General features: G+C 39.0%; 1 non-coding gene across 1 annotated transcript; it reads right to left on the bottom strand.

Moving 5' to 3' along the window:
* Positions 1 to 1,930: 1,930 nt before the first annotated feature.
* On the bottom strand, positions 1,931 to 2,037 carry LOC141681058 (small nucleolar RNA R71). Its single transcript, XR_012558500.1, has one exon. It is a non-coding gene; the product is annotated as a small nucleolar RNA R71 (small nucleolar RNA).
* Positions 2,038 to 12,621: the final 10,584 nt, after the last annotated feature.

Raw genomic sequence — 12,621 nt, 5'->3', positions numbered from 1 at the left:
TCGCGAAGTCCAGCTCGAGGCTACAAGAAAAGGAAAAAGAAAAGAAATAATTTTTGGCAGAAGCCCAGCGCGCCCGCACTGATCAAGCGCGCGGCCGCGCCAGAACTTCAGAGAGCCAGCGCGCCCGCGCTGATCAAGCGCGTGGCCGCGCCAGGTCGGGATGCAGAATTCCTGTTTTGAATAGAAGACTGATTTTCTGGGGTTCTATGCTGATCAGGGCTACTATATAAACAACTCTAGGTCATTTTTAATAACCAATCAAGCGAGAGACACTTCAGAGCTAAGGAGAAGACGGCAAGAGACTTATAGCACGAATCAACAAGGACGAAGACGATCTAGTTTATTCTTGTGAATCTTTGTTTTGATTTATAATTTTGGATGCTCGTTTCTTATTTTGTTGAACCTATACTCTTGTGTTATACTCTGTTATTTATTTGTTATAAAGACTACATTTGTTATATCATGTTTTCATCGAAACCCACATTGATGATGAGTCCGATTATGGGCTAATCGTTATCATAGAGTTCTAGCGGATTTATTTATGGATTTCTTTAGTTAAATTGTTTGATGCCTTAATATGTGGTGATTGTATGATATCCTAGTATTGGTTGTGCGTATTCGTCTTATGAGCGTCACAAACTTGTAAGATAGTATGTTAATTCTTAATGAAGCGAAAGTGAATTTAAGGGTTTAGAACTTGCCATACTAGCATAGGTTCATGTATTTGTTATGTATGATGCGTAGGTAATTTTAGCCATCTTACTTGCGCTGTGTAATCAAGATAGATAACTTGTGCTTAAACCGTTATGTTGTCAAATTCTATAGATATATAGGGTCTCAATATAATTGATGTCTATTCAGCTTCTATCTCTTTTGTGGATGTCTGGTAGTATGGTACTCGTGCAACGAAAGTTGGCGTTTATCAGTTTCGTGTTGTCTAATTAGTGTCATCACCATTGCATGCTAAGGTTAAGAACAATAAAGCTATTGAATGAAGTATTTAATGAAGTTAGAATCCCATGTTTGTCATATATATTAATTCAGTCAATCTTAATCTCGTAGTTATAATTGTTAGCTTAATTCTTAGTTATAAACAACCTCAATTTGTTATCATCTTAGCATTGAATAATAACCATACATTGTTGCTTAAGTGCGTGAATTAATTAGTTAACCAATACAGTCTCTGTGTGAAAGAACTAGAAAAGATTCTATACTACTTGCGAAATCGTATACTTGCATGTATTATTAGTGCTTGTTTAGCGACTAACAAGTTTTTGGTGCCGCTGCCGGGGACTGCAGTGTTAATTTATAGTTTATGTACTTTCCATCAGTGGTCATTAAAATTCATTGACTCGAACATTATTACTTATCTGTTTTCTTGTCTTATTTCAGGTACTCTAGTGAGGGTGTGCGCATACGTATTCGCGTACTCGTAAGAGAACACTGGATAAAGCCGAGGAAGAAGTTGTGGTAGTTCGTAAGAAAGTTTTCGAGGAATAAAAGAAGGTAGAAGAAGATGAGAAAGCTGAAGAACCAGCTTTAGTAGAGATGGGTGATCAAGCGGAAAATCCTAAGGCTTTGATGGACTATTCTCAACCTAAGATTAATGACATTCAGTCAAGCTTCATTAGACCAGCCATCAGGGCTAACAATTTTGAGATCAAGTCAAGTACGATTCAGATGATACAAAACTCAGTTCAGTTTGGGGGTTCTCCTACTGAAGACCCCAACATGCGATTTAATCAAGATCTGCGATACTTTCAAGTTCAATGATGTGACTGAAGATGCTATCAAGCTACGCCTCTTCCCATTCTCTCTGAGGGACATGGCTAAGTGCTGGTTACATTCTCTTTTAGCAGGATCTATCACCACTTGGGAGGATCTTGTGCAAAAGTTTCTCACTAAATTCTTCCCCATGGTGAAGACTGCTGTAATCAGGAATGCTCTTACCCAGTTTGCTCAGTAAACAGGAGAATCTCTGTGTGAGGCTTGGGATCGATATAAGGAGATGCTGAGGAAGTGCCCACATCATGGCATGCCTGATTGGATGATTATCAACTGTTTCTACAATGGATTAGGTGCTACTTCTATACCCATGCTTGATGCAGCATCAGGAGGAGCCTTGTGGGCTAAGAGTACCAGAATCCTTCCCAGAGACTGACTCAAGAAAAAGTCGCAGGAATTCTAGAGTTGGACGTAGAAACTGCTATCGCTGCCGAACTTAAGGCTTTGATGATGAAGGTGGACACTTTGGCTAATTACGGAGTTAATCAAATCACTAGTGTCTGTGAACTCTGTGCTGGTGCCCACGAGACTGATCAGTGCACAATTTCAAGTGAATCAGCTCAGTTTCTGAGCAACTTCCAGCGATCACAGTAACCAGTGCCAGCCACTTATCATCCCAACAACCGTAATCATCCTAATTTCAGTTGCAGCAACACTCAAAATGCGGTTCAACAGCCTTATCAGCAATATCCAGCTAAACAGTACAACCCCCCTGGTTTTCAGCAACCACAATATGCACCCAGACAACAAATCCAGCTGCAACAAGCCAATGAAAAATCTGAATTAGAGGAGTTGAAGCTTATGTGCAAGAGTCAAGCCATTTCTATCAAGACCTTGGAAAATCAAATTGGGCAAATTGCCAATACGTTGCTAAATTGTCAGCCTGGTACACTACCTAGTGACACTGAAGTGCCAGGAAAGAGGGAAGCTAATGAGCAGGTAAATGCAATCACTTTAAGGTCTGGAAAGGTTGCGAATCCCGAACAAACTCAAGAGTTGACTGAAGAAGCTGGGTCTGAGAAAGAAGTAGAGCAGCAGGATGAAGAATTGAAACCAAGGAAGACTACTGTTGAGCACACTCCGCCTGAGGGTAATATAGGGGAGAAACAGATCTATCCTCCACCGCCATTTCCTAAGCGGATATAGAAAAAAAAGCTGGACAAGCAATTTGAGAAGTTTCTGGAGGTGTTCAAGAAACTTCATATCAACATACCTTTCGCTGAGGCTCTTGAGTAGATGCCTAGTTATGCAAAGTTTATGAAAGGTATTCTCTCTTGGAAAGTGAAGCTAGATGATTTAGAGGCTGTTTCTCTCACAGAGGAATGCAGTATTGTGCTGCAACAGAAATTACCTCTGAAGCTTAAGGATCCTGGAAGCTTCACAATTCCATGTACTATTGGAAAAGTGTCTTTTGACAGATGCTTATGTGACTTGGGAGCTAGCATCAATCTGATGCCTTTGTCAATCTTCAAGCAGTGGGACTTACCTGATCCCAAACTGACTTATATGACCTTGCAGTTGGCCGACCGTTCTATTACATATCCGCGAGGTATGGTGGAGGATGTCTTGGTCAAGGTTGATAAACTCATCTTCCCTACTGATTTTGTAATTCTTGATTTCGAGGAGGATACGAAGATTTCCATAATCTTGGGAAGACCTTTTTTGGCGACTGGCCGAACCTTGATAGATGTGCAGAAAGGTGAGCTCAGAATGCGAGTTCTGGATCAGGATGTTACTTTTAATGTGTTCAATGCTATGGAATTTCCTATGGATAATGAGGAATGCTTAAAAGTAGAGTTGGTCAATTCGGTGGTCACATCGGAAATTGATCAACTGCTAAGGTCTGATGCCTTAGAAAAAGCCTTGTTGGGAAATTCAGATAGTGAAGATGACGAAGGTGAAGAACAATTGCAATATTTGAATGATTCTCCCTGGAAAAGGAAGATTGATATGCCTTTTGAATCTCTTGGAATTGAGGAATTGAACAAAGCTCCTAAAAACCTCAAGCCATCTATTGAGGAAGCTCTCACTCTTGAGCTTAAGCCTTTACCTGAGCATTTGAGGTATGCATTTTTAGGTGATGCATTTACTCTGCCTGTTATTATTATATCTGACCTTTCAGGTAGTGATGAGGAAAAGCTTTTGAGGATTCTGAGAGAGTTTAAATCGGCAATTGGCTGGACTATAGCAGATATCGAGGGAATCAGCCTTTCTTACTGCATGCATAAAATTCTGCTCGAGGAAGGTAGCAAGTCTACGGTCGAGCAACAAATAAGACTTAATCCAATCATGAAGAAAGTAGTGAAAAAGGAAATTCTTAAGTGGCTAGATGCAGGGATCATCTACCATATTTCTGACAGCTCATGGGTAAGCCCGATTCAATGTGTGCCAAAGAAAGGTGGTATTATTGTGGTAGCAAATGAAAAGAATGAGCTTATACCTACTAGAATAGTCACAGGGTGGAAATTTTGCATGGATTATAGGAAGCTGAACAAAGCCACTAGGAAGGATCACTTCCCTTTGCCTTTTATTGATCAGATGCTCGACAAGTTGGCTGGACATGAGTATTATTGTCTTATGGATGGTTAATCGGGTTACAATCAGATTTGTATCACTCCAGAAGATCAGGAGAAAACTACCTTCACTTGTCTATTTGGTACTTTCGCTTTCAGACGATTTTCTTTTGGTCTATGTGGTGCACCAGCCACTTTTTAGAGGTGTATGATGGCCATCTATTCTGACATGATTGGCCAGAATGTGGAGGTGTTCATGGATGACTTCTCAGTCTTTGGCGATTTTTTTGATGAATGCTTGCAAAATCTTGGACGTGTTCTCAAGAGGTGTGTTGAGACCAATCTGGTTCTTAATTGGGAGAAATGTCACTTTATGGTGCGACATGGCATATTCTCGGGCACAAAGTTTCTAGTAAGGGTCTTGAGGTGGACAAGGCCAAGGTGGGGGTCATTGAGAATCTTCCTCCACCCATTTCGGTTAAGGGAATTCGCAGTTTTCTTGGACATGCGGGTTTCTACAGGCGTTTCATCAAAGACTCCTCTAAGATTTCAAAGCCATTATGTAATATGCTAGAGAAAGATGTTCCTTTCAAGTTTGATGACGAGTGCCTCGTAGCTTTTGAGACATTAAAGAAGAGTTTAATCACGGCACCGATCATAACTGCACCTGATTGGAATGAACCTTTTGAGATGATATGCGATGCAAGTGACTATGCAGTTGGAGCAGTTCTTGGGCAAAGGAAGAACAACATAATTCATGTGGTCTACTATGCTAGTAAGACCTTAAATGGTGCTCAACTGAATTATACTACCACGGAGAAAGAACTTTTGGCTATTGTCTATGGTTTTGAGGAATTTCGATCTTATCTACTTGGGACTAAGATGATAGTTTTCATTGATCACACTGTAATTCGATATCTCGTCTCAAAGAAGGACTCGAAGCCTAGATTGATTAGATGAGTTCTTTTGCTCCAAGAATTTGAACTAGAGATCAAGGACGGAAAAGGGACTGAAAATCAAGTCGCTGATCATCTCTCGCGTTTAGAGAATCCTAATGCTACTTTATTGGATAGGACATTGATAGATGAATCTTTTCCCGACGAGCAGTTGCTTAGAGTACAAGAAGAAGAATCGTGGTTTGCAGACATTGTAAACTACCTTGTGAGTAATATCATGCCTCCCGACTTATCTTATGCTCATAGGAAGAAGTTTCTACATGAAGTGAAGTGGTATATGTGGGATGAGTGTCACACCCCAACTTTACCAATAATTTAAATATAACTATTACAACATTTTAAAAGAAGTAAACATAACCAAATCCAAGATCTTACAGTTTAGGGTTTGGAACAGCCCAACACTACCATCTATTACAACTGATTTTAATATCGAGTCCTCACACAAACTACTATCTCTTATTCTACCTGAGCTCGAACATAAGCATCAGCATCACAGGTCTTACGGGCGGTCTGCTTGAATCTAACCATAGCTGCTAGCTGTAATATCAGGGTAAAGCAAGGAGTGAGCCAAATGCTCAACAAGTGCTAAATAGTATGATACAAAACATAAATCGAGATATACATTAAAGAATGATAATGGGAAGACATAACCAATGATAACGAGAGATAAAACTTTGGGTGATGGCATCATTTTGCTTGTATCAAAACAATTTCAAAATCATATCTTAATCAAAATCATTTTATGACGCTACGGATTACAGCCGGTGATCAGCCGCGAAGTAATCCCGAACCTCGCTGGATTCTAAAACATTAATGGGATCCCTAGGCAACTTTTAAGCCTAATATAAGTGTGGAAAGGACTCGCGTCTCAGTCCAGATCCACTATTCAGAGAAAACATTTATCCCCCTTTGGGACTGAAATCCATATTTTAATCATTTTAAAAAAAATTGATGCCGATTTATGATAAAATCTCTTTTGACCGTAAACATTTTTATCAAGGGATTATAGATCAACTCGAAACACGGGAAATATGGTACTAAATCTTGGGGCCATGATCCACTAAACTTTACTCTATTAGGGCAACTGAAAGGTTTTCATATATCAAAACTTGGACAAGGAAATTTAGTGAGGCTATTGGATATTATGAAGGGGTAATGCCAAACTGGGCTTAAAGCAATGGTTTCTCGTCAAGGTGCAAGTGCTAGATCATCAAGAAGATAAGCATCATGAATACTAAGGGTGTTAAGGTATGAAGAAATGATCTTTAACTCAGGATATATCAGAATTGTCAAGCTTTAGGATCAGAAAGAGGGGTATCAATCAATGAGGAACAACTTTGATAAATATCTGGCTTTCAGGTATCAAGGTACGGTTCTATAGGGGTTCAAGTATCAGGATAAGATATCAATACTTAGGAAACATTAGCATGGTAATCAAGAGGATCAACCAAGTGCTATAAGAACTCTTTATTTTATCATGGCATTCAAATTACTTTAATATACTATCATGATAAGACTTTTGAACTACTTGCAATACGTACTCGAGGGTTCATGGCATTTCTATATGATTCAAAGATAAACATAAGATACACTTGATTTAAATATATCAAAATAACTCAGGATAGTTACATCAATATATATGAGCTATTTACAGTGAATACGAAAGACAAGTTGAATCACTTGCCTTGAGGAAGGCTGGTCTGGTCTGACTGGTAGGAGCAACTGAAAGCTTCACTCGACCTTTATGGCAAGTTTACCCTCGCCTCGAGATCCTACATAAATAATAATCCTCATTATAATATATTCTCACCAACTTAACCTATTTACAACCCGAATTTAAACACGGATGGCACTTAGGCCTATATGCACTTAATTTATATTCACCTTAAAAAATATAATTGCACACATAGCCACATATACTCACATATCATATTTTAATACCAAATAATACCACATACACCATAATGCAACACTAGGCTTGGATGATCTCGACTCACAACTTAAGTCACTTGGTCGCTAAACTAGACAAAGTCTTCAAATTTTGGCTTCCTAACTCGATGTGCCTTTACTAAACTATCCAAGACCTATTGACCCTCACTTGGGCCTTTTGCTCTACTGACCTTACACTATCTTACAACTATGGTGGACAACCTAGATCTCACTCTTAAGTGTTCTAAAACTAGGCGATAAGTGAAAGTGCTCACTGGTGTAAATTTCAGAATGACATCTATGGTTTCTTGAGTGCATTAGACACCCTTAAACTACAAGTTTTCCTTCAAAACTTTCACACAAGACTCTCCTGACCTTAGGGAATCTCCCAAACTTGATGTGGCTCAAGGGCCTGGCTTGGGCCTCAAAGTACACATCAATGACATGGTCAAAACTCACTCTAAACCTCAGGGTACTAAACTTATTTTCTGCAGAAACTAAGACTCTTCTTTCTCCAAGGTTTTTACTTGACAAACTCAACCACCAACAACCCAATACTCAAACCAAGACTTAAACATGGTGATCTACTGAATTAACTCCCTTACACTCAAAATAATCTTGGTGGAGATCATCCTTACCTAAGGTGCAATCATGGCAAAACAAAGGAAATCACATTGCACAATTTACAAGTCATCAAGCTTTTAAAACAACAAGTTATGTATTTTTATAATATATACAAGAATTATTACCATACATCAAGGAGTACTAATCAATATTAACACCTTATTCCTACTGAAATTAAAGCTTACTAACAAAATCTTTCCAAATGATCAAAATCTTCCAACATTCCAAGAGAAATTTGCATGCATGCATGTCTTCGAGTTTTACCAATCGAAGCAACATGTTTTCTAAATATATTTTACCATGAAATTGACATGCAAGCCTAGCATAAGCTATATCTAGATGATCACTTAGCATGCAAAGGGTTTTATCAAGACTTCACTAAGATTTTCATGTTATCATCATAAAAACACATAAAGTGGAACATGACAACCAAAACACCATCCATTCGGCTCCTATCAAGTCATGGCCGAATGGATTAGGGTGAAAACAACAATTGCATGAGTGTAGCATACTCATGTCTAGCCATTCTCAACCCTTTGCTACTATAACTCATGGTGAAAGCCTTGAATTCACAAGAATCAAGGATATTCACTTGGAGTTTTAACAAAACACCACCATGCAAGGTCAACACATAAGTTTTTCTACTCTAAACTCTTAAGATATACAAGAACAACATGTAGGGAGTAGGATTACTTGATAATAGGATGATTGTTTGAGTGAGAAATGAAGAAAGAAGGGGATGGGGCTCGGTTTTTGGGAATTGCCGAGAGGGGAGGGGGAAAAGCCGAGAGGGAGGGGGGAAGGAGATGAGAGTGAAGTGGTGTGGTGAAGTGAAGTGGTGATCACTTCCTTGAGTTGTTTTTATGTCTTGATTTGACTATATTGTGAGTGGGTTTGAGAAATGACAAGGGTATCCTTCTAACTAGAATTAAGCTAACTTGCATGCAAGGTCAGGGAGGTAATTTGGCTACTAATTCATGAGTTAGTGGGTTTGGAATTGTCCTCTTTTTCCTTGAAAAGAATGAAAGGGTGGTTTGCATGCAAGGGCTTCCTTGTAATTTGCTAATTATGACAACTAAAATTTATAAAGATTTATTTTTATAAAATAAAATACAAGTTCAAAAATTATAAAATTTATACCATAAAATAACTTGGATTTTTAGGAATTTTATAAAACCACTTTTGAAATTTGTGAACAAAATGACTTTTAAAAAGAAATTTATTCAAGGTTTAAAATATTTCTTATAAATCAAAAATAAAAGAAATAAATAAACTTTTGCTTTGAAAAAAATCATATACCATATAAAGCAAATTTAGGACGCAGAAATTTTCATTCACACAAGCATACAATAGTTGAATATATTGGCATTTGGCTTTAAAATTGCACCAAATTTACAAATAATATTACACGAAAATGCCGGTTGTAACATCCTCTCCCCCTTAAGGGATTCTGTCCCCAGAATCTAAGAGAACAGATGAGGATACCGGGAACGCATATCAGACTCTAACTCCCAAGTCGATTCTTCGACCTTGGGGTTCCTCCAAAGTACTTTTACTAACTTTACTGACTTATTTCTAAGACTCTTCTCTTGCCAGTCGAGTATTTTGACCGGTTGCTCCATAAATGACAGGTCTGCCTGAATTTCTACAGGTTCATATTCTATCACATGGCTAGCGTCAAGATTGTACTTCTTAAGCAATGACACATGGAACACATTATGCACATGCTGATACTGAGGTGGTAAGGCCAACTCGTAGGCCACCTTCCCTACTTGACTCAAAATTTCAAAAGGACCTATATATCTAGGTTCTAACTTCCCTTTCTTGCCAAATCTAGACAACCCTTTTCTAGGCGACACCTTCAACAAAACAGCTTCGCCAATTTGAAATCGAACATCCTTACGCGTTGGATCTGCATACTTCCTCTGTCTATCTTGAGCAGCAAGTAACCTTCTCTGAATTAGGTTGACTGTGTCATGCAACTGTTGCACCAATTCTGAGCCGAGAATCCTTCCTTCTCCTATTTCATCCCAACTTGTTAGTGATTTACATTTTCGCCCGTACAAAGCTTTGTATGGTGGCATGCCAATACTGGAATGATAGCTATTGTTGTAAGAGAATTCAATCAATGGCAAGTGGTCGTCCCAACTTCCTGCTAAATCGATTGCACAACTGCGTAACATGTCTTCGAATTTTTGAATTGTCCTTTCGCTCTGACCATCAGTCTGTGGGTGGTACGTCGTGCTCATATTCAACTTCGTGCCAAGATATTCTTGAAATTGCTTCCAGAATCTCGAGTTAAATCGGGGATCTCTGTCTGAAACTATTGATACGGGTACTCCATGCCTTAGTATGATTTCGCGCACATACAGATGAACCAATTTGTCCAATGACGACTTCTCGTTAATTGGAAGGAAATGCGCTGACTTCATAAGACGATCAACTATAACCCATATAGCGTCATGTCCGGATTTCGTTCGCGGTAGTCCCACTATAAAATCAATAGCAATATTTTCCCATTTCCATTCTGGAATCTTTAGGGGCTGAATTAATCCGCTTGGTCTTTGATGTTCTGCCTTCACCTTCTGACAAGTATAACACTTCGCAACCTATTCTACCACGTCTCGCTTCATATTTGGCCAACAAAAGTTCTTCTTTAAGTCTCGATACATCTTGGTGCTTCCCGGGTGGATTGAAAATTTCGAATTGTGGGCTTCGTGTAGGATCTCATTCTTTAATTCAGGTACATGAGGAATCCAAATTCTGGAGGAAAACCTTAGTATCCCTTGCTCATCCCTTTGAGTATTAATCTCCTCTTCAGTTAACTGATTCTTCTCTTTCTCCATTACTTCTTCTTGACATTTCTTTATCTTTTCCACTAGGGTTGGCTGAAAAGTCATTACACGACAAACTTCTTCAACTTTTCCACAATCACAGAGTTCCAGTTCAAATCTATTGATTTCTTCAGTCAATTCCTTTGGTGTTGCCATCATATTCAATCTCTCCTTTCTGCTTAGTGCATCGGCCACAACATTCGCTTTTCCAGGATGGTAATTTATCGAGCAATCGTAGTCCTTGATCAATTTCAGCCATCTCCTCTGCCTCATATTGAGCTCCTTCTGAGTGAAAATATACTTTAAACTCTTATGATCTGTGTAGATTTCACACTTCTCTCCGTAGAGGTAATGTCTCCAAATCTTAAGTGCGAACACTATGGCGGCTAGCTCCAAGTCATGCGTCGGGTACTTCAACTCATGCGGTTTCAACTGTCTTGACGCATACGCGATCACCTTACTGTGTTGCATTAACACACATCCCAATCTTTTATGTGAAGCGTCGCTGAATATCATAAAGTTTCCTTGGTCATCTGGTAGTACTAACACCGAAGCTGTTACCAATCTCTGTTTCAACTCTTGAAAACTATCCTTACATTCTGCACTCCATTCAAACTTTTGATTCTTCCTAGTTAACTTGGTCAATGGCGTGGCGATTTTCGAAAAATCCTTGACAAACCTTCTATAGTATCCTGCCAATCCTAGAAAACTTCGCACTTCCGTAGGAGTCTTTGGCCTCTCCTAACTCATAATTGCCTCAATCTTTGCCGGATCCACTTTAACTCCTTCATTTCCAATGACGTGTCCAAAGAATTGAACTTCCTTTATCCAAAACTCAAATTTGGAAAACTTGGCATACAGCTTCTGTTGCCGAAGTATCTCCAATGCTATCCAGAGGTGCTGTTTATGTTCTTCTTCTGACTTAGAATAAATAAGGATGTCATCAATGAATATCACGATAAACTTGTCTAGATACTTCTTAAATACTCGATTCATCAGATCCATGAATGCGGTCGGGGCGTTGGTCAGTCCAAACGGCATTACTAGGAATTCATAATGCCCATATCTGGTCCTAAATGCTGTCTTGGGAATATCTTCTTCTTTAATCTTTAATTGATGGTATCCCGATCTCAAGTCAATCTTTGAAAAGCATTTTGCTCCCTTCAGCTGGTCAAAAAGGTCATCTATTCTTGGTAGCGGGTAGCAGTTCTTGATCGTTACCTTATTCAACTCCCGATAATCTATGCATAGTCGCATACTCCCATCTTTCTTCTTTACAAACAGAACAAGTGCTCCCCATGGCGACGTACTTGGTCGTATCACTCCCTTATCCAACAATTCTTGTAGCTGGCTCGCCAACTCTTTCATTTTTGCTGGTGCCATCCTATATGGGGCCTTTGAAACTGGTTCCATGCCTGGAGCAAGGTTGATCTCGAACTCGATTTGTCGATCTGGTGGTAAGCCTGGTAGTTTGTCTGGAAACACATCGGGAAACTCGTTAACTACAGGTATATCTTCTATGCTGGGACTCCCTTTTTCTGAATCCACTACATAAGCTAGGAACGACTCACAACCTTTTCTAAGTAGCTTCTTAGCCTGAACGATTGTAAGAAATAACTGTTCTTGCCTCTGCCCCTTAAATACTACCTCTTCTCCACTCTTCGTCTTTAAATACACTTTCTTGGTCTTACAATTAATCTGAGCGTTATTCTCTCCTAACCAATCCATTCCTAAAATTATATCAAACTCCCCCAACTTGAAGAGTATCAAGTCGGCTGAAAACTTATACCCCGAAATATCAATCTCACACTTCAGACAGAATTGATTCACAGGAATCTTCTCTTGGTTCGCAATTACCGCATTTACTATCTCGCTCAAAATCATTTTATCAAATTGAAGCTTATCAATAAAAGTTTCTGATATGAAAGATCTTGTTGCTCCCGAATCAATCAATACTTTAGCTTTGACATTATTGAGTAA

This window comes from Apium graveolens, chromosome 8 (genome assembly GCF_009905375.1).
Source record: "Apium graveolens cultivar Ventura chromosome 8, ASM990537v1, whole genome shotgun sequence".
NCBI lineage: Eukaryota > Viridiplantae > Streptophyta > Magnoliopsida > Apiales > Apiaceae > Apium > Apium graveolens.
Note: the sequence above shows the minus strand (reverse complement) of the source record. Positions and strands in the feature narration are given on the sequence as shown.